General features: G+C 39.9%; 1 protein-coding gene across 1 annotated transcript in view; it reads right to left on the bottom strand.

The window, feature by feature from the left end:
• Window positions 1-23,601, bottom strand: part of ZNF484 (zinc finger protein 484) — a 432,825-nt gene that overhangs the window by 242,439 nt on the left and 166,785 nt on the right. The gene's annotated exons all lie outside the window — the stretch shown is intronic.

A 23,601-nucleotide genomic window follows, 5' to 3' on the forward strand; every position in this document is an offset into this window, starting at 1 on the left:
ATTAATTATCTTGAGCAGACCAGTTACATAACTTCTTTTGTTTTTTAGATGGAGTCTTGTTTTGTCATCCAGGCTGGAGTGCAGTGGCATGATCTCGGCCCACTGTAGCCTCTGACTCCTGGGTTCAAGCAATTTCCTGTCTCAGTCTCCCAAGTAGCTAGGACTACAGGCGCATGCCACCACACTTGGCTGATTTTGTATTTTTAGTAAAGATGGGGTGTCATCCCGTTGGCCAGAATGATCTGGAACTCCTGACCTCAGGTGATCTGCCCGCCTTGGCCTCCCAAAGTGCTGGGATTACAGGTGTGAGCCACCGTACCTGGCCCTGTAATTTCTTTAAAACAATTTTCAAAGATTGCTTTCATAAAAATTAGTAGCTATGCAGAGACTGAAGCTAAAATCTGTTTGAGACGAGAGTGCCTATTTAAAACCCTAATGTCATGAGGAGATATGACTTCTGATACTGCATTTAGTAGATTAAACCCCTAGCTGCACATTAAACATTTAGCATGGCATGGTTCTACTTCTTTGTATTGTCAGGGCTCAGAACACAGTCCCCCAGAGTATGGTGCCTTGGCATGTGAGGATTGCTGCGCTAAAGGAGACAGGAGGGGCTTAGAAGCAAGTAGGTCTTTCTGACCTTCTCCCACCCTTCTGTCTCCTAAAATGAACCATAAAACCTAGAAAGGTCAGCTAGGCATGGTGGCTCACTTCTGTAATCCCAGCACTTTGGGAGGCCAGCGCAGGTGGATCATGAAGTCAGGAGTTCGAGATCAGTCTAACCAACATGGTGAAACCCTGTTTCTATTAAAAATGCAAAAATTAGTCGGGCCTGGTGGCAGGTGCCTGTAATCTCAGCTACTTGGAAGGCTGAGGCAGGAGAATCGCTGGAACCAGGGAGGTGGTGGTTGCAGTGAGCCAAGATCACACCACTGCTTTCCACCCTGGGCAACAGAGTGAGACCCTGTCTCGTGGAAAAAAAACAAAAAAAGCAAAAAAAACATAGAAAGGTAATCTTTTACCTACCTCCCCTGAGAGGTCATAAGACCCTCATTCCAGAGGAGTCCTGCCCAATACCTGGAGAAAGGAATGCTACATACAAAACTGCCATTGCAAAATTTCACAACTGAGGCAGTGAAAGGGATCTGACCTAAACCAAATCCAACTTGCTTCTAACTTCCAAGCTGTCCTTGGTAATTCCTTGGTGTAGGCTGAACTAACTTTGGAAGGAACTTAGTTTATAGTTTAAAATGAACATAATGGCAGCTCTTTCCCTAAACAAATCCCTTTCTTGCCTAGGGACTAGACTGCCTTTGTAGGACTAACAAATTGGCCACAGGATTAGAAATTACGGTTTAGGAGTCATGCAGCTGGAGGTTACAAGGTTCTTTCTAAATTGCTCCAGGGGATAACATCACTACTATAAAACCTAAGACCGGTGCTTGAGATATTTTGCAGACACTGCACTGGATGGCTCAGCTGGCATCAGCCAGATCGGTAAACTGGCTCATCTGATCCTGTGGCCCCACCCAGGAACTGACTCAGCGCACGAGAACAAGTTTGACTCCCTATGATTTCATCTCTGACCTGACCAGTTAGCACACTCAGCTCACTGCCCCCACCAACTCACAAATTACCCTTAAAACTCTGATCCCCAAATGCTGGGGGAGACTAATCTGAGCAATAATAAAACTTCAGTCTCCCACACAGCTGGTTCTGTGTGTATTACACTTTCTCTATTGCAATTCCCTTGTCTTGATAAATCAGCTCTGTCTAGGCAGAGGGCAAGGTGAACCCAGTGGGTGGTTACACACAGAGAGACCAACAAAAATCAGAACACACAGGCCTTGCTGGGCTCTGCCTCAGTTTATTACCGTTAGACCATATCCCTTTTGTCCAATCATTTTGCTCTACAACTGTTCACTTCTTTCATCAGATTTAACATAAATATATACTGTTCCCACTGGGTCTTTGGGTCTTCATTTCTGAAGACTTCTGTGTTAAGTAAACTTTGATTAAATACATTTGTTATGCTTTTCTCTTGTTAACCTGTCCTTTGTTATAGGGGTTTCAGCTGTGAATCTTGTGATGGTAGAAGAAAAGATATGACTTTTTTTTCCTAGAGTATTTTAAAAGTTGCATGGAGGCATGTGCTTATTTCAAAGATGTCTGGAGGCATGGCTTGACTGTTCATTCAAAGACAAAGAAACAACATGGATGGACTTTTCTGCCTGGAAGAAATGTCACCCTTGGCCACACAGCTTCTCAGAGCCAAGTTCACGTCCACCAGCAGCAGACGTCAATAACTGACTCCTCAGCACTGTCCAGTGAATGTTGCATAGAGGCTCACAGGCATCCCAGCTTAAAAAGGAGGAGGAGAAGGTAAAGACCTACCTAGCACACAGGAAATTAAAGAGCAAAGCTTGAGGAGTGGTCTTAGATCCATCAACCCCTCAGAAATGCTCAGCCACTCTCATGTTTTCTTCCCCAAGCCCAAGCTCTCACCCTGAGGTCCTGACTGAAGCTGGAACATGTTTCAGTATCTCCCTAATTTATAAGCACCACTGCTCATTAAGGCTCCCTATTAGATGAGACCTCTGCTGCAACAGCCTCTCTGCTTGTAAACATGACTGCATTCATCACCATCCACCCCAGCCGGGAAAGGAAAACAACAAGAAATACAATGCAATTCTAGGAATAGTGAGATATTTACAAAGGCATTCGTATCAAAATTTCTGTTTTTTTGAGACTGAGTTTTGCTTTTGTTGCCAAAGCTGGAGTGCAGTGTCCTCCCAGGTTCAAGCCATTCTCCTGCCTCAGCCTCCCACGTTGATGGGATTACAAGCATGTGCCACCATGCGTGGCTAATTTTTTATTTTTTTTATTTTTAGTAGAGATGGGGTTTCACTGTGTTGGTCAGGCTGATCTCAAACTCCTGATCTCAAGTGATCTACCCACCTTGGCCTCCCAAAGTGCTGGGGTTACAGGTGTGAGCCACTGTGCCTGGCCAGTGTTAAACATTTTTTTTTTTTTAATTACGTTGAAACTTGAAACTAGGTGGTAGAAAGTACTTAAAACAATTAATAGATGGTTTTCAAATACCATTACTAATGACTAGTAATTAATTTCACCTTAATAGTCATTGTGTTTTATCTTCAGAGATTGAAGAGCCAAGACATCATTATACCTTAATGCAAAATTGTGTGTTTACATCTAAATCTCTCATCTTTCTTATAAAATAGGAAATAAAGTTTTAAAGTTACCAAATGTGTTTGGATCCACTGAAGATAGTTTAAATGTTGTTAAAGATTTAGGGGACTATAAGAAAAGATTTTTTTTAAATTAGTGAGGAAATTAGACTCTGAAGAAGAAAAATAATAAATAAGAAAAATGTAAATGACTTTCTCAATAATTTTAGCCACGGACTCATAGCCTCCTCTGTGCCCTCAAATTCAATTCTCAGTGACTTTCGCAGGCCAGGAGTCATCATTCCTGATGCTGACAGCTGAGCTCCTCAGCCTGGGAATATCCATTTTTGAACATGCATTTTTTATTGTACTTGCTTTTTTAACAACCTACAATCATGGCTTCATTTCAGAATGTCTGTGGTGTAAACAACACATTACTTCTTGCAATGGAGACAGTATTGCTTGATTGATTCTGTCTTACTTTAAAAAAAAAAGTGAGAAAAGAACTTTTATCTGAGTAATGTGAGTCCTTTTAAATAATGAGGCCCAGAGAGACATTAAAATGAGGCAGCGGTCACGTCCTACTCTGCACTTTGAGCTAGGTATTCATCTCCTGAAACTGCTTGCTATTGCCACAGTAGCTATAAATTCACCTAATAATGTCAGAACAGACGCTATAACCCACACGCTATAGCTTAACAATGTATAGCCAATCACTAATCAATGTTATTTCTATAAATCAATAAAGAATGCCTGACAACTTTGTATCAGCTATTCCTTCTCCCTCATTTTTGCCTTTAAAAATCTGGTTGTAACAAAGGCCAAACTTGTATCCAAGGTTACCTGGATCTGACTCCTCCTGACAGCTGTTTTCACTTTGGCTCAGTAAACTTTTTTTTTTTTTTTTAAGACAAAGTCTCACTCTGTCGCCCAGGCTGGAGTGCAGTGGAACGATCTTGGCTCATTGCAACCTCCACCTCCCAGGTTCAGGCAACTCTCCTCCCTCAGCCTCCTGAGTAGCTGGGATTACAGGCATGTGCCACCACGACCAGCTAATTTTTGTATTTTTAGTAGAGCTGAGGTTTCACCATGTTGGTCAGGCTGGCCTCGAACTCCTGACCTTGTGATCCAGAGCAAGACTCTGTCTCAAATAAATAAATAAATAAATAAATAAATGAAACCTGCCCAATCATGTAACAGACAAAAGCCTCCTTGGAGCCTTTCCCCTTCTGAGACCAAATGCCCACCGGGAGCATTATGCTGTTTGTGCAGCATTGCCGAGCTTCAGAGAAGCCCAGGGCTCAGAGGGTCAGAAGTGACTGGAAGTTGTCTTGTTTCTGCTATATATGTGGTACAGGTTCTTTCACTTTCATAAAAATATATTTAATAAAATGGTCAATTTGCATGAGTTTTTACCCAATCAGAGGGTGCAGGGAGCAGTCATATGGAGATTTTTAAAAAACTATTACATTTACATCATTTAGAAATCAAAACAAGACAAGTTATCTACCAAGGGTACCCTTCCCGTTTCTATCCCATCATAGGGAGCTGTGATTGGCCAGGCTAATAAATTTGCATTAGAATTAACAACCACAGGGATGACATAATTTACAACAATGACTCAGGGACAATGAAAGGGGAGAGGACATTATGAAGCCTAGGGAAACAACTCAGGTTCTTGGTGCACCGGGAGAGAAACGGATAATGTCTAAGTACTAATGCAATTTTAAATTCAGTAAGAAAATGGGTTGTTAGATCATGTAGCTCACTTACTCACCATTGAAAAATGCTGTGACTGTTTCTATGGAAATCTGAATCCAAAAGATCTTTCCTTTAATCATGTTCTTAGATTTACACAGAAAATATCTAAAATAGGTTTTTTAATTTTTTTTTTTACCTTGCACATTACCTACTCTATATTCACTGTCAGGGGGTTTTCTCCCAAATGAATCAAATATAAAGGGAGCCTTGCAGCATACTGAGATGGGTTGTGGAGTTGATGTATCAAGTGCTATTTTTCTCATTCTCATCATAGCTTGTAGTGTATTGGGGAAAAAAAGTGATGCCTGAGTAGCTGATATTGGCAGGTGGTCAATATAACAATTTGCAGTTATGTATGGTTAAAATTTAATAATAGAGAAAACATCCTCTGTAAAGAGAAGTATTGTGAATACATACATCTAGAAAATGTTTTATTAAGAGTAGAATAAATTAATCTGTGGATAACATGAGGGTGTGTGTGTGTGTGTGTGTGTGTGTGTGAGAAAAATCCCACTAAGTCACAGACTTTTACAGCAAACTAATATTTGAAACACCTAAGCAAGGGCACAGACAATTATATTATGTTTCCCTAATTGCCCATAGCTTATCTTCAAAGAATGAAAGAATATTAGAGATGAAGGGAAGAAACAACTTAAGAAATTGTAAGTAACCTGCAAAATAGAAAAGTAGATAGTTGATGTTCACCACCGTTGAATCACGAATAGACTTGGGAGACTTATTTTAAGAATGGCAAAATGTTGAGACAGTTTCTGTGAAGCGCTGGAGTAGGACACTTCAGAATGTGTTTGCTCTGACTCATTGGAGCTTGTCTGGCCTCAAAAAGGGTTATTCTTAATTGACTCGTTCTCCATCCTCTAAAGAGTAATCAAAAGAATATACAATTTAGCATGTTAAACTATTTTAATTTCATTGTTTAATGGGATTGTACAGTATAAATAATAAAATTTATTAAATGTCGTATGAAACCCCATGTTTAGGTTCATTTGCCATATTACAGCAATTTTGCAATATTGCAACTTTTTCTTAGATTTTATAATATTCCTATAAAATGTCTTCTATAATCCATCTATGTGATTTCTTTTATTATTATTATTATTATTTTTGAGACGGATCTTGCTCTATGGTCAGGCTGGAGTGCAGAGGCGTGATCTTGGCTCACTACAACCTCTGCCTACCAGGTTCAAGGGATTCTCCTGCCTCAGTCTCCCAAGTAGCTGGGACTACAGGCACGCACCACCACGCACAGCTAATTTTTATATTTTTAGTAGAGACAGGGTTTCACCATGTTGGCCAGGATGGTCTTGATCTCTTGACCTTGTGATCCACCTGCCTCGGTCTCCCAAAGTGCTGGGATTACAGGCATGAGCCATCACACCCAGCCCATCTATGTGATTTCTAAGACAAAAGGTTATTTTGCGTAAAAAGAAAACAACCTTGAGTTTTCACATTAGATAGGAATGAGCTCATTCCCAGGTCTCCGGGAGGGTGAAAATAAAGACCCTGTCAAGAAAACACTGACACTACTATAATTGGTGAGTCCGTCATTCATGATTTGGAAATTGACCTCCAAGAAAGTAGAAAAAACATCCCCTTTCTCACAGAAGGCAAAAATAATTTCCATTTGTGTCAAAATACCGTCCTTCAAGAAGAAACGGAGGGCACTGATTCTGATGAGAAAATGGAATGCCAGTCATGAAGGAGTTGGGAAATAAACACACATAGAGAATCTATCCTGTCATATTTTATCTCTAAATAAAGAACTGATCGATGACTTGGACTCACGTTGATAAGTAGTGATGAATGTATGTAATACTAGCATCTGTGCCCAGATACACGAGGATAAACGATGTGCTGCTTCATGATTCTGAGGATGTGCTGCCAAGACAGTTATTTAAAGTTCAGAAATTCTTCTACAACATTGCTGCCCTTACAGAGACAGGACATTGGTTGGGCCCTATATTTTAACCAGGCTAACCCCTCATCATACAGATGAGCAAAATGAGTCCTGGAAAAATTATGATCACAGAACTGGTGAACTCCGACACACACTTCTGGTTTTGACCTCGGCCGAATTCTTGGAATTTGGCCAAGAACACACTCTAAGGTTTCTCACTGCAGTTTGACTGCTTTGTTTTGAGGGTTTCGGAAATAATACTCCTGGCAGGGTTTCAGTGTTTATTGCTGCTCAGTTGGCTCTGAATATTCTGAACATGCTCTATGCAGTTTCAACATTCTTTGGTAATCTTTGTTGAAATATTTTTATATCTGTATTTTATATGCTTTCAGTGTGTGTGTGTGTGTGTGTGTGTGTGTGTGTGCGCTAGGACCCACTTGAGGAAGACTGCCTAGTCAAAGTTGATATAAATGCTTCATATTGTTAGGTATTGAATGAGTATTTGGTATCTCTTTATGTTATGAAGAAGGAAATAGTGTATCAGTGTTTAAATATGAAGACGGGGTTACAATGGAAGCATGATGCTATCATTTAGTGACACTCGTCTTGCAGTATCATGTTTTCTCTAGTTAAGCGTTCTTTTTTTTTTTTTTTTTTTTTTTGAGACGGAGTTTCACTCATGTTACCCAGGCTGGAGTGCAATGGCGCGATCTCGGCTCACTGCAACCTCCGCCCCCCGGGTTCAGGCAATTCTCCTGCCTCAGCCTCCTGAGTAGCTGGGATTACAGGCATGCGCCACCATGCCCAGCTAATTTTTGTATTTTTAGTAGAGACGGGGTTTCACCATGTCGACCAGGATGGTCTCGATCTCTTGACCTCGTGATCCACCCGCCTCGGCCTCCCAAAGTGCTGGGATTATAGGCTTGAGCCACCGCGCCCGGCGCGTTCTTTATTTTAAGTACGAGGTACAGGATGCTGAAGCATGGTGTAAAAGATTGGAAAAGATTTCACATGGAAACCTGTAGGTATGATTCCTGCATGCTGTGGTACCTAAGGTTCTTCTCAAAGTCATAGTTACTGGACTTCAATATGAAGCCCTGCAACTAAAGAAGCAAGTCAGCTTAGTAATAGCTTATGATAACTGAAAATCTGAAGCACATTTGTTTAACCTCCCTAAATAGTCAGTTAGTATCCAACAAATCTGCTATAAAATCATTTGCAATTATTTAGTAATTATTCCCTTTCTTCATTTAAAAACAATCTGCAAATAAGAAGTAGTTATTTCAAAAGGTAGAAATGATCATCCAATGAGCTATTTCTTGTCATGAAAACCCTCCAAGGCTGGATTAAAACAGAAACTTCCTTAAATGTTCTGCAAATAAAAATTCAAGATAATTAAAATCCAGAACAAAAGAGAAAATATTTACATAAAATACACTTCGACAGTATTTTAATTGATTCTGAATTATAATTGAATAGAGTATTTTAATTTGTTCAAGTAAATATTTTACTATGTTCATGATAGGGGATTAGCATCTGCAAGTGATGGGCTTTGTTAATCTTCGGAGTAAGTTTAAATGACAGCTCAGCAGGGCAGCGTCTCCCCTGCAGCAGCCCCTGTGGAGCCGCAGGAAGCTGATGGGTCCTGTGAGAAACTGTGTGACTGACACTGTCAGGGTGTTGACCCTCTCCCTAAGAGCGCTGAGATCACACTCGTCCTTTTTATATCACCCAACAGGACTGACTTAATGTCCAGGGAGGACAAATAAAGGGGAAGAATACAATAATCCAACAAAAATAAGCCAAACGCATTTGTGTTATTAATGGAGCGACATTTTTACTTTGAATGAATTAGCTACATTAATTTACCTTCCTGAAGACTTACTGAAAAAAAAGTCTTCGAGGAACTAAGGGAAACCCAGGGTGGTACTTGAGGTTGCAGGTCACAGGCCACGCGCTGAGTGGCCCGGAGCCTGGGTGCAGGGCCAGACTGCCTGTGTGCAAACCTCCTGACCGTGTGTTACAGGTTGAACTGTGCATCTCCCAGAATTCAAATGTTGAATTTTTATTTTATTTTATTTTTTATTTATTTTTAGTTAGTTGGTTTTTTTGAGACGGAGTCTCGCTCTGTCACCCAGGCTGGAGTGCAGTGGTGTGATCTGGGCTTACTGCAACCTCTGCCTCCTGGGTTCAAGCGATTCTCCTGCCTTAGCCTCCCTTGTAGCTGGGATTACAGGCGCCCACCACCATGCCCAGCTAATTTTTGTATTATTAGTAGAGATGGGTTTTTGCCATGTTAGCCAGGCTGGTCTTGAACTCCTGGCCTCAGGTGATCCACCCGCCTTGACCTCCCAAAGTGCTAGGATTACAGGTGTAAGCCACAACTCCCAGCTCATATGTTAAATTTTTAAACACTGAGTACTGCAGAACCCAGCCCTTATTTGGACATAGGGTCTTTACAAGGAGTTAAAATGAGGTTGTTGGGAGAGACCCTAATCCAATTTGACTGATGTCCTTAAAAAAAAGGGAAATTTGGAGACAGACACATGTAGAGGGAAGATGATGTGAACAGACAAAGGAAGACAGCTGTCTACAAAACCAGGAAAAAGGCCTGGAATAGATGCTTCCTTCATAGCCCTCAGAAGGAGCCAACCAACCTTGCTGATACCTTAGTTTTAGACTTCTGTCCTCCAGAACTGTCAAACAAAAATGTCCACTGTTCAAGTCACCCAGTCTGTGGCACTTTATTATGGTGTCTCTTGCAAACTAATATACCTTGTGATCTTGGCAGTTCTGTCTTCCTGCCTCTGTAAAATGCAAATATTACTAATGCGTTACCTCCTAGGGCTTCTGTGAAGATGAGATGAGTTAATGCACAGAAAGTGCTACAATAGTGCAGATATAATATTAACACTCAGTAAATGTCAAGAATGATTATTAACATCAACATCATCATCATCATTGTAAAGAAAAAAAAAAAGAAATTTGGGGCTGATATCTAATCTCTACAACAACTTTACCATGAAGCATCTGTGTCCATTGCTTTTTCTAAAACCTATTAATGACCTTGAGTGTCTTGTAATTGAGCATGTTTCAACTTTTCTTTGACTGCAAAGACTCTCAGAAATAAAAGTATTACTCAGGCTAAGCAATTGAACCACATATCCATGCATTTCTGTTCATATAGAAATACCAATTATACACATTTTTTTATTTTATTCATGACTCTATTTTGTATCTTATACTCATTTCTCCATTGAAATGAGGTGAATTCAAAATAAAAACTTTATAAATTAGTTAGCTGCAAAAATACTTCTTTTTGTTCATTTTTCCAAATGGTTGCAACATACGTAGTGCAAACTAGAATGCATGAAAGTGGAACCATGCAGAAATCAGAATGGAAATGAGAACCAGCAAGCTGAGAGTCCCACAGAAATATTCAGTCACATCTGTGTAACCAGGGGCTGCACAGTCTTACGTGAAGGTGTTCCAGATTGTTGTTTCTTATAGTTTCTGTCAGATGTAAAATATGCATGTGGAACTGTCATGCACTTTTTTTTTTTTTTTGGTAGAGACAGTCTCTCTGTGTTGCCCAGGCTGCTTTCGAATTCCTGGCCTCAAGTGATGCTTCCACCTCAGCCTCCCAAAGCGCTGGTATTACAGGTGTGAGCCACCGTCCCCAGCCTACTGTGCATTTTTTAATAATTTGAAGCATAATTGAAGTCACAAAGAAGGTCATCTCTAATATGCCAATAACATAAACCCCTGACATTTCAATAAAATATTGTCTTTGCCTCTGCACAGTATGCCAGCATGTTCTGCAGGGCGGGCAGCCGCATGTGATGGGTACAACAGGGACTCTTAGCACCGGGGCCTGAATTTGGAGGCTGAGCTCTGCTCTCCTTAGTGGTGAAATCAGAGGCAAGTTGCTTGACCTTTCTGCTTTGTGTTTCTGCTTTTGCAAGATGCACAATACCTGGTTTGTGGAGTTTTTTGAGGACTAAGGGAAACAGTGATTTCTATCAAATATTTACCAGAGCCCCTGATAATCTGTTTTTTCTCCCTCCACTTCCTTCCCCTTCTACCTTCTTCAAGATGATTCTATTTGATGGTACGTTGGAAATCACGTCAGCAGTCACGACATGCCAAAGTAAAATGCAACTTTCTTCCTTAAAAGAAAGAGACTGAGGTAAGAGGTGATTTTAGAAGTTAAAACCTATCCAAACAAAAGGATATGATTTGTGTCACTGTCATCTAAAGTGTCTACTGCTACTTTTTTCCATGGGGCTAAAATTTTGATTAAAAAGAATAATGTCAGATCCCAGGTGTATCCCTAAATTGGTAACTATTTCTGAAAGTCTTTTTAAAGCTTGTACTTAAATGACATTTTTTAAGAATAACAGTTTTGTATTACAAAAGCTAAATGCACAAAGCAGCTACATGTAAAATGCCATTTTAGGATGTACCGTTCTAACACAAATACTGTCAACATATCATTTGTGAGTGAACCGACAAGATATCAAAGTAATGAGTTAGAGTGGAGAAAACACACCATACATTACAGAGTAGTTGCCAGTTCCTGGCCCTCCAGGGATGTGGACCTAAAACCACCCCCAAGGGCAGAGTCTGCTCCCTCCCACTGTGAGTGCTTCCCAGTGAGCCGGCAGCAGCCGGAGGCCTCCCTAGCCTCTACTCCAGAGCAGGCATGGAGATAACTAGTGAATGTGGTCACAAAGTCCGGGCCAAGAAGTCTCTAACTCCAAAATCCACATCGAGAGATATGGGCCAGGCACGGTGGCTCACACCTGGAATCTTAACGCTTTGGGAAGCCTAGGCATGTGGATCACCTGAGGTCAGGAGTTCAAGACCAACCTGGCCAACATGGTGAAACCCTGTCTCTACTAAAAAATGCAAAAAAAAAAATTAGCCAGGCGTGGTGGCAGGCACCTGTAATCCCAGCTACGCAGGAGGCTGAGGCAGTGAGAATCGCTTGAACCCGGGAGGCAGAGGTTGTAGTGAGCCAAGATGGTGCTACTGCACCCCAGCCTAGGCAACAGAAGGAGACACAGTCTCAAAACAAACAAAAAAAAAAGATTGAGAGATACTGGAGAAATTCTTTCTTTATTTATCCCTCATTGTTGCATCAATTTTTTCCTGCAAATCAATGGAGTATGCATATATTGGAACATTATTTCATGTTAAAGGAACTAAGTTCATATAAATAAATTTATTTTTTTGACAGGTGAGGTCTCACTCTGTTGCCGACGCTGGAGTGTAGTGGTGTGATCAGAACTCACTGCAGCCTCTACCTCCCAGGCTCAGCTGATCCTCCCACTTCAGCCTCCCTAGTAGCTGGGACCATAGGCATGCCACTATACCTGGCAAATTTTTAAATTTTTTTGTAGAAATGGGGTTTAGCTATGTTGTCCAGGTTGATCTTGAACTCCTGGGCTCAAATAATCCTCTTCCCTTGACTTCCCAATGTGCTGGGAGTACAGCTGTGAGTCCCTGGGCTGGGCCAAGTGATTTTTAAAGTTAGCAAAAATTATATCCTTTTATTTGTTGACCAAACACAATTCATAAACTACAACTAGTATGGGTGTCAATTTTTAGGTTAATGTTTAAAATAGAATTGACAGTACCTACTCCACAAAGTAAAAAAATAAAACGTGGCTTTATGAGGTGGAAAAGAGTTTCCATTAAGATTGCTTTTCTGATGGAATTGGTTATAAAAATGGAAAAAGTATCATTTTATAACTGTGTGGCATGTGTTCATTTATTCAACAATAGTACCAGAGTGGAAAGCAATAAGTTAGGTGTGACAAAATATAGAAATGGTTTTGTTTAGTTTGTTCTACATATATTACTAGTAAGTTTTCTCTAGAGTACTATCTCTCTCTTTCTATCTCTGTCTACACAGACACACACACACAGACACACACACAGACACACACACACAGATGCTCCTCAACTTATGAAAGGTTATGTCCCCATAAACCCATCATAAGTTTGCTACAGGAAAGAGGTCCAGATCCAGACCCCAAGAGACGATTCTTGGATCTCATGCAAGAAAGAATTCAGGGTGATTCTGCAGTGCAGAGGGAAAGTCAGTTTATTAAAAAGTAAAAGAATAAAAGAATGGCTACTCCATAGACAGAGCAACCCTGCGGGCTGCTGGGTGCCCATTTTAATGGATATTTCTTGATGATATGCTAAACAAGGAGTGGATTATTCATGTCTCCCCTTTTAGATCATATAGGGTAACTTCCTGACGTTGCCATGGCATTTGTAAACTGTCATGGCGCTGGTGGGAGTGTAGCAGTGAGGACGACCAGAGTCACTCTCGTCGCCATTTTATTTTTGGTGGGTTTTGGCTGGCTCCTTTACTGCAACCTGTTTTATCAGCAAGGTCTTTAAGAGCTGTATTTTGTGCTGACCTCCTGTCTTATTCTATGACTTAGAATGCCTTAACCATCTGGGAATGCAGCCCAGTAGATTTCAGCCTCATTTTACCCAGCTCCTATTTAAGACCGACTTGCTCTGGTTCACATGTCTCTGACAAGTTGAAAATGTATTTGATACATCTAATCTACTGGGCCTCATAGCTTAGCTTAGCTTAGCCTACCTCAAACGTGCTCAGAACACTTACATTAGCATACATTTAGCCTACAGTCGGGCCAAATCATCTAACACAAAGCCTATTTTATAATGAAGTGTTGAATATTTAATGTTGAATATTTATTAAATACTCTGTTGAAAGTAAAAAACAAAATGCAATCTTTATTATTTTAGCCAAGGTCATTGTCAGTTTACTAAATAAAAACTAAACAGCCCACACCATCATGAGCTGAAAAATCATTTCAAGCCATTGTAAGTTGGGGGCTGTCTAAAGAATTGATAATTGGCTCAGATAATTACAGAAGCTGATTAGTATGGACATTTGGAGTCAGCAAGTTAGAGACCCAGCAGAGGTAGGTATAGTCCAAAAACTTGCAGCCTTGAGGCTCAAGAAGGGCCAATGTTTTAATTCATTTAAGAAGGGAGGAACAGACCAATGTCCCAGCTCACACAGTCAGGCAGAAGGGGCTCCCCCTTACTTATGGGAGGGTCAGCTTTTTTGTTCTATTCTGGCCTCCCACCGAGGGGATGAGGACCATCCACACTGGGGAGTGCAGTGGGCTTTACTCAGCTAGAGATTCAAATGTTAATCTCATGCAAAAACACCCTCACAGACACAGAATAACATTTGACCATATATCTGAGCCACCCTGTAGCCCAGTCAAATTGACAGTTTTTCCTTAGATTATTTCCACTGCCATTTAAATATTAATATTTATGGTATATTATACATTGATGTAAATACTAACATTTATTTCCTAGGGGTTGTGTTCTCTTGATAATGTTCTTTTTTTAATCTCTGTGAAAAAATGTTTTATGAAGTGTAGAATTTATCTCCTATATTGACATGTTCTGCATTAATCTTTTTCTACTTTGTGGTTGTCAATCACTGGTACAAATTCAGAGAGAAGGAAACAAAGATTCAGCCTTTAACTCCTATATAATTCACTGTGGGTTTTTTTCCCTTCAGAATTGTTATAAAAACTAGTTGTATTTTATTTAGATTTTTTTTTATTAACAACTAAAGCCATAGTCTAGTAATACTTTAATAAATCTAGATTTCATATTTTTAGAGTAGAAGCCTGCATTATATTTAAAACCATTGCAGAGGCTTTGAGGTTTGCAATTTAATATCATATTTAAAATTTTTGCACTCTGAAGTCTTTCATTTATTGCTTTTTTTTTTTTTTGAGACAGAGTCTTGCCAGGTGCCAGGCTAGAGTGCAGTGGCACGATCTCGGCTCACTGCAACCTCTGCCTCCTGGGTTCAAGCAATTCTCCTACCTCAACCTCCCAAGTAGCTGGGACTACAGGCGCACGCCACCATGCCCAGCTAATTTTTGTATTTTTTGTAGAGACAGGGTTTCACCAAGTTGGCCAGGATGGTCTTGATCTCTTGACCTCATGATCCGCCCCCTCGGCCTCCCAAAGTGCTGGGATTACAGGCGTGAGCCACCACGCCCGGCTTCATCTATTGCTTTTAAAAAATGTTGAAACTCAGATTTCAAATGATTAAAACAACTCTAAATCTGGATACAGTTAAAGTAAACTTTGTATATCTCTGTAGATGACTTCTACTGCCCCTCATTATTGAGAAAAGAACTGAAAATATTAAATATATATGTTAACATTTATATAAACATATTAAACATGTGTGTATGTGTCTCACACACACACACAGAGTGAAAGAGCAAGAGAGGAATGATAACTATTTTCTGAATATCAAAAGTTCTGCTAATCACCCCTTTTACAGAAGCTTGTCCTGACTCTCTGCATGGGGAAAGAGAATGAACTTTAAGACAGAACTTCCTGCTGAATTAATTAAATGTGTCCATTACTACTGACAGAATCATTGAGGTTAAGCCCCTCTGAAGACGACAAGATAAAATGTTACTATCATGGCACTAGAAATGAGATACTGGCATAAGATTTCACTACTGTATTATCACAGGTTTACTGGTTTGGCAAAGTTTCACTTAAGAAGAATGCGGAAATTCTGAACACAATTTAGCATTTCCAGCACTATGGTATAAGACATGTTATCGAGTAAGTCAAAGATGTCATAAACATGTATGTCAAGGAATGACATAAGGCTTGGGGGACAGTGGCTCACGTCTGTAATCCCAGCACTTTGGGAGGCCAAGATGGGCGGATCACCTAAGGTCAGGAATTTGAGACCAGCCTGGCCAATGTTGTGAAACCCCATGTCTACTAAAAACACAAAAATTAGCGGGGCATGATGTCGGGTGCCTGTAATCCCAGCTACTCGGGAGGCTGAGGCAGGAGAATCACTTGAATCACCTGGGAGGTGGAGGTGGCAGCTAGCCAAGACCGCACCGCTGTACTCCAGCTTAGGCAACAAGAGAGAGACTCCATCTAAATAAATAAATATAAAAGGATGGCACAAATACAAAACTCTGCACAATGCAAGGCAATGCAGCATGCTGTCTGATGGAAACATCGCAATGACAGAAGCACAGACTAAGAAAAGAAGTTTTCACAGTCAAAGGGATATGTAAATAAAAAATTGGATGCAATATGTATGAAATGTTCCTTTTTAAAAGTGACCACTCTCATGCTGAAAAGTCATCCATGAGACAGGAACGTGATCAAAATGTAATAGCGTATACCAAAAGCAATACTGCTTTGTCCAAGTCAGTCCCATTAGTCCTGGCATAATTTCGATAACACTCCTTTCAAAGATAAATGTCCCAATTTGAATGAAGAAAATTATATAATCATCCTAATAATTACAGCAAGAGTAAGTCATTATTTGTAGTAAAATCTTACGACAGAATGTGATTGGCTGTGTTGTGATAAAATAATTGGAAAGTGGCAAATTAAACTGGTCAGGGAGCGTCTCAGGCTGTATTTGTTGCCTTGAAGACAGGATGGGAGAATTAAACTGAATAAATGACTTCTTCCTAGATGAAATACCCTTCTTAGACCAAATATTTCTGCAAGGTGTGGATTGAATCTTCATACCAAGTCCAATGAATTTTTGTCCTGCTGGAAATGAATTGAGAGGGAAATGAACAGGAATTAAGGTGAGATGAGCAAGGTGAGTTGCAAAAGTGCAGGGTCTGAGCCTGTTGTCTAAATTTTAATACTCGCTCGCGGTGACTTTTTTTGCATTAATTTTAATATTTTTAAATAATGCATTAAAACATTATTTATTTTGATTGCCAAGTTTTCTGCTTTTCCATTTAATTGTGTTCCTTAGGGGAGTTCCTCACTTACCTCACCTTGTCACAGATTCTATACAAGGTATACCTGGGGTCAGATACAAAGAACAATGAAGTCAGAACCGTGATGTGGGTGGGGGCTTCCCTTCCAGCTACCTGAAACTGAGGTTGTCCTATTTTAGTGAGTTCAAAGCTGGGGATTCTCTAAATAGACACGGGGACTGTGAGGTCCCTGCACAAAGAAGTCATATTTATAAATTAAATTTTGTGATTTTATAATAAATCTTTTTTTTTTTTTTTTAGTTTTTTTGAGACAGAGCCTTGCTCTGTCACCCAGGCTGGAGTGTAGTGGCACAATCTCGTCTCACGGCAACCTCCGCCTCCCGGGTTCAAGCAGTTCTCCCTGCCTCAGACTCCCAAGTAGCTGGGATTACAGGCACCCATTACCATGCCCAGCTAATTTTTGTATTTTTAGTAGAGACAGGATTTTGCCATGTTGGCCAGGCTAGTCTTGAACTCCTCACCTGAGGTGATCTGCCTGTCTTGGCTTTGAGAACAAGAACATCACGACTGCTGGCGTGTTAGTCCATTTTTTGTTGCTATAAAGAAGTATCTGAGGCTGGATAATTTATAAAGAAAGGAGATTTATTTGGTTCACAGTTCTGCAGGATGTACAAAAAGTGTACAGTATCTGCTTTTGCTGAGGCCTCAGGAAGCACAATCGTTGCAGAAGGCAAAGTGGAAACTGGTGTTATCACATGGTGAGAGAGAGAGGGAGCAAGAGAGATGCCAGACTCCTTTGTTTGTTTGTTTGTTTGCTTATGACAGAGTCTCACTCTGTCATCCAAGCTGGAGTGCAGTCATTCGATCTCAGCTCACTGCAGCCTCTGCTTCCAGGGCTCAAGCAATTCTTGCGCCTCGGCCTCCTGAGTAGCTGGGACTACAGGTGTGTGCTAACACGCCCTGCCAATTTTTTGTGTTTTAGTAGAGATGGGGTTTCACCATGTTGTCCAGGGTGGACTTGAACTCCTGAGCTTAGGTGATTGCCAGCCTCAGCTTCCCAAAGTGCTGGGATAACAGGCATGAGCCCCTATGCCCGGCCTACACTCCTTTAAACAACCAGCTTTTGTGTGAGCTAATGCAGGGAGAACTTACTCATTACCATGAGGAGGGTCATTCACGAGGGATCCACCCCCATGGCCCAAACACCTCCCACCAGGTCCCACCTCCAACATGGGGATCACATTTGGAAGGAACAAACATCCAAACTATATCAGCTGGTGGTTTGCCCTAAGCTTTTCTCCCCTAAGTTTCTTTATACAGAAATAAAGTTTGTCTTTATCTGATGTCAGCAGATTGGTGTTTGCTTCTGCCTGCTGTATTAATTTAGTTTTTAAAATAGTCCATATCCCTCACTCTTCCCTGAAAATGTTGCTGTTACATTGACATCATATGTCTAGTTTCATTCAGTGGTTGAAATTATAATATAGTACTCAGATTAGAGTTTGCAGCTGTTGTCGTTAAATTTAGATCATTCTAAATTTATAATTTAGTTGGGAAGAAAAGAACTGCAAATTCTCAGCCCTCATCTCCATTTCTGCCTCTCAGTGCTCATGTAACATCACTACAGGAAAAGAATGCAGCAAGGAAACAAGCTCGTCTATAACAGGATGCTTTTTTTTAACTCTTTAATTCACTTGTTTCTCATAGGAAACTACGTTAACATGACAGTTATTTTTGAAAATGCTTTGGCACAGTGTTCAAGAAGAGGACATTGGATTCATGGTCTCTAAAGGATTTCCCAGTAACAATGTGCTGGTGCTGGTCATAAGTATCAATGAAAAAAGGCTATGTCGACGTGCACAACTGAACTGACTGTATGTACACCTCAGTTCAACGCAATCACCATCCCGTCTGCTAAAACAGGTCACACTGGTTGTTTCCTGAAGTTCTCTACTCAAACCAGTAAACTCAGTTAAATAGGTTGTGAATGGGAAAATCCAAAAGTCACTGGGAAAGGATGTTATAAACTAAAATATTCATAAAAACATTTTTATGAAAGCAAAAAAGGAAAAATAAACAACTAAAATGCCTAAAACCATAAAATGGATAAGTAAAATGTGACAGATGCATATTAAGGACATTAAGTACATGTGTCGGCATGCCTGAATCTCAAAAACTCAAGTTGAACAATAATAGTTAAAAAAAAAATCAGAGTTAACATGTATGTTCCAAGTATATGAAGTCTTTAAAAAGAGGAAAAACAAAACAGCATATTCAAAGAATCACAAATAAAAAATAAAGGAATAAAGAATTTTGATAGTGTTTACCTTGGGGACTAAGAAATATTGATAATGTTCAATTTCTTAAGCTAGGAGATGGACACATATATTTTCATTCATATAACTTTTTTCTAAATATATATGCATGATATATGTCACATGCATGACATGTGACATATATGTGAACTACAAATTTAGTTCACAAAAACTAAATATAGATATGATATAAAATCACACAAAACCATTTAATATATCAATGTGTCTATATACACATTTATATGTAACTTATGACAATAAATATACTCTGAAATACCTGGTCATCATGAAATCTAATATGTAGGATATTAAAATATGAAAGAGGATGCTGTATTGGTTATTAGTCATTTTTCTCCAGTCTGTTTTCTTTTGTATCATTTAACAAATTGGTAGAGAATACTTTCCTCCCATTCCTTTTAGTGTTTTAAAATCTTTTAATTTAAAAATTATAGCTCTTAGATAATTGCCTTTATAGTATTTAAAAAATCTTTTCCTATGGATTGCTGTAAAAATATCATAAGTGGCAAAGTCTTAAAAACCGTATGGGTCAAAGGTGTACAAAGCTCTGAAAATGAGAAAAGAAAATGGCCAAACCTTTAAGACTGCTAGCATTATTCTGCATATCACCATAATATTTGCTTGAAGAGAGGCAGGCTATGAGCTGAACAGCCTAATTTATGGTTGATGTGCTTTCTGACCATTATGGGCAGAATGGGGGCTTTTGCGCAGCAGTGGCTCTCAGCATTTCTCTTCACATTCCATGGGCTACAGCAAGTCACATGACCAATCCTGACTCTATTGTGTCAGGGATGCATAACCCTCTTGCTTGGAGGACAGCAAGTAATTGGGAACAGTAATACAATTTGGCACACAAAACAAATCTTCACAGAGTGTCAGGGTCAAGAGAAGCATTTGTCCAAGAAAAAATTACTCTAAACTTGCAAAAAGATAAAAATCATAATGCTTGATTAAAACAAAGACTGGATTATTTTCTAATAATCTACTTGACCCTAACCTGACAACATTTATAGGAGTGATATAAAGTCAGGCTATTTACAGACTGTGAGTCTAGCGGTCAGCCAGCAAAATTTAGAAATTATCCTGACTCTGTAGTCCAGCGGTTTACTAGTAACGTAGGATATATTTTATAATGAAATAGGCCACCAAGGAGACCAACAACAGACCACGGAAATATACCATCATATGACATCCTGTAATTTAGAGGTATGATGAAAAATGGAAAGAGTTGTGGATGTTTCTTCCACAGTTGTCATTTGGTGCTTCTGTTACAAGGGCTATGGAGGAAAAAAATAACCAAGACAGCTCCCCAAACAGCTTGACACAGTTTGATCTGTTTCTAACACCTGGTGTCATCTTCATGGCATAACCTTTAAAAAGTCATTCTAAAATATCCTGATAGATGTATACATCCCTCTACATAACTTTTTGTAGATGCTATTTGCCCACATAGTGAATGACATTATATTTCAGCAGAATTTATCATTCAACTTTTAAAAAGGAAGCTCCAGCGTTTACATCCATTTTCCATATCTCTATGTCATAAAGATAATGATTTTAATTGGACGGTTTTCTTTCAAATGTGTGCAGCCTCCTTCCACTTCCAGGTCTGAAAGACGAAAGTATATTGTATAGACCACACAACTGCCAGAGTGGAAACTGGAGCCAGTGGAAGATTCCACATATTTTCACTTGTGATTCTCTAGAGACTAGTGGTGAGGTGTCTTGGAGATGGCTTAAGAATCCAAATAACTAAATATTACCGAGTTGTTACTGTATATGGCTCTATGTTAACGGTTTCATAGGCATCACTCCTCACCATTTTTTAAACAGCTTTATTGAGGTGTAATTCACATGTCATATAATTCATGCATTTAAAGTAGACAATCCAGTGGCTTTTAGTATGTTCATGGATTATGCAGCCATCACCACAATCAATTTTAGCACATTTTCATCACCCAAAAAAGAAACCCCGTGACCATGAACAGTCTTTCCTCATTTCTCTCCTCTCCCATCTTTCCTCTCCTCACCATTCCTCAGCGCCCGGTGACTGCTTATCTTCCTCTTTTTGTCTATATATATATATATGCCTTTTCTGGACATTTAAGTATCTAAGTGTAATTATATATCTTTCAACCAATATCTTCCCATTGCCCCCAACATCCCAGTCTCTGATAACCACCATTTACTTTAACCTTCTAATGCATCAACTTTTTAGATTCTACATATAAGTGAGATCATGCAACATTTCTCTTTCTGTGCCTACCTTATTTCACTTAAACTAATGTCCTCTGGGTTCATCCACGTTGTTGAAAATAACAGGATTTCATTCTGTTTTTGGCTCAATAGTATTCCATTATGTATATATACCACATCTTAAAAATCCATGTATCCATTGCTGAACACTTAGGTTGATTGCATATCTGGACTATTGTGAGTAACACTGCAGTAAATGTAGAAGTGAAGATATCTCTTTGACATACTGATTTCATTTTCTTTACATATATGCCCAGTAGTGAGACTGCTGGCTCATATGCTGGTTCTAATTTTCCTTTTTTTTTTTTTTTTTGAGACAGAGTCTTCTTGCACTGTCGCCCAGGCTGGAGTGCAGTGGCACAATCTCGGCTCACTGCAACCTCCGCTTCCTGGGTTCAAGCGATTCTCCTGCCTCAGTCTCCCAAGTAGCTGGGACTATAGGCACCCACCAACGCACCCAGCTAATTTTTGTATTTTTAGTAGAGATGGTGTTTTAGCATCTTGGCCAGGCTGGTCTCAAACTCCCGACCTCGTGATCCACCCACCTCGGCCTCCCAAAGTGCTGGGATTACAGGCATGAGCCACCACGCCCGATTACTGGTTCTAGTTTTAAGATTTTGAGGTAACTCCATACTGTTTTTCATATTGGATGTACTAATCTACAACACAACCCGTTCTAAAATCTCATTTTAAAGATGGGAATTATGGTGGATCAGCCGTTCATCCATGGTCACTCAGCCAGCAGAGCTCAGAGCCAGGTCAGGAACATCACCCATCCTCTGCCTCACCTCGAGCCATCTCTTGTGTTGCCTTGCAGGGAGGGTGATGCCTGTCGACTCATGTGTCAGTCTGTTAAGTCCAGTAGTGAAGGAAAGTGTTCACGTGTCCATATGCATTGCAAATAAAGAGAGTATCGAAGCTTGGAGGGAGAAATTGCTCTCTTTCAACCTCTTTCTTTCTGTCCCTTCTTTATCCACCAGCCACAGTGACACAGAACATAGCAGGAAGAAAATAGTTATATTTATTCCTAAGAATATAAACTTCTGTTATCATTCTAAATTTCCAGAAACACTTATTGTGAGTGCTAAACTAATATCACCCTGGCCTAAGACAAATTGTCAATCCCTAAGGGTGATATTTATAGGAGAAAACCATGTCTCCCATTGAGGCAGAGTTCTTAGTAGAGATGCCATAGCCAGTTGCTATTATTTCAAGGTTTGTCTGTCTCTAAATATTGCCTGCTTAGGTCTGATTATGCTAAGATTACTGATAATCTGCTCTGAATTAAAGGTTTAGATGCACTTTTCCCAGGACAAAATTAAGTTTGGGGACTTCCTCTTTTGCTGGGAGCAAGAACCTAAGGAACTAAGTGTGCCGTATGCTGGAAGATGGAAACATTCCAACAGCCCGAAGTAGAGGGAAGATAAATATGGCTTCCCTACAGTAAGGCAAATCAGAGACAGTCAGTCCTGTAGCCACCACTGATCACTTGTAAATGAGCAATTCGCAATTCGATGTATTTCAAATGCCCTAATTCTGACTCTGCCTGATCTGCTACTGAAATGTTAATTATATGCCTAATCTTCTCCTGTAGGCAAAGGCAGCAGAGTTGCTAAAAATCATGGCAGGTAAAAGCCTTCAACAAGAGGTAAGGAGTAAATAAATGGAGCTGAGAGTGAGTGGTATCTCTCCAGACAGAGCCTGGCTCATTGAAAGGGGATAGATCTAACCTAAAAGGGATGCCTCCCAGTGTGACCAGGTCTTCTCTGATTTCCTTTTATAAGGAACCAGAAATCTGATTTTTTTAAATGAGAAATTGGAGTTTTATGAGTTGACAAAACTGTGCTGTGCTGGCAAAACAGAATAAACCTGAAGGTCAGTGGTGAGCTGGGGCAGTCATTTACAGAACCAGAGCAAATACTTCAATAAAACAATGATGTGTTTTAATAAAAACAGGGACTATTGTGCTTTGTAAATATCTTTATGCCTTCTAAATGTCCTTTATCCTGAAGTCTATAACGTGACAAGGGATGGCAAAGTATTTTTTGGCACGAACCATTGCACTGAATATCTTAACCCATTTGTGTTGCTATAAAAAAAATCCTGAGATTAAAAAATGTATAAAGAAGAGAGGTTTATTTGGCTCATGATTCTGCAGCCCATGCAGGAAGAATGGCACCAGCAGCTGCTCAGCTTCTGGTGAATTTCTCGGGCAGCTTCCACACATGGCAGAAGGTAAAGGGAAGCCAGCGTGTAGTGAGATCACACAGTGAGAAAAGAGGCAAGAGAGAGGGGAGGGGCTGCCAGGCTCTTCGTAACAACTAGCTTTCTTGGAGCTAACA

This window comes from Sapajus apella, unplaced genomic scaffold, assembly GCF_009761245.1.
Source record: "Sapajus apella isolate SASKATOON/1434 unplaced genomic scaffold, GSC_monkey_1.0 scaffold118, whole genome shotgun sequence".
Classification (NCBI taxonomy): domain Eukaryota; kingdom Metazoa; phylum Chordata; class Mammalia; order Primates; family Cebidae; genus Sapajus; species Sapajus apella.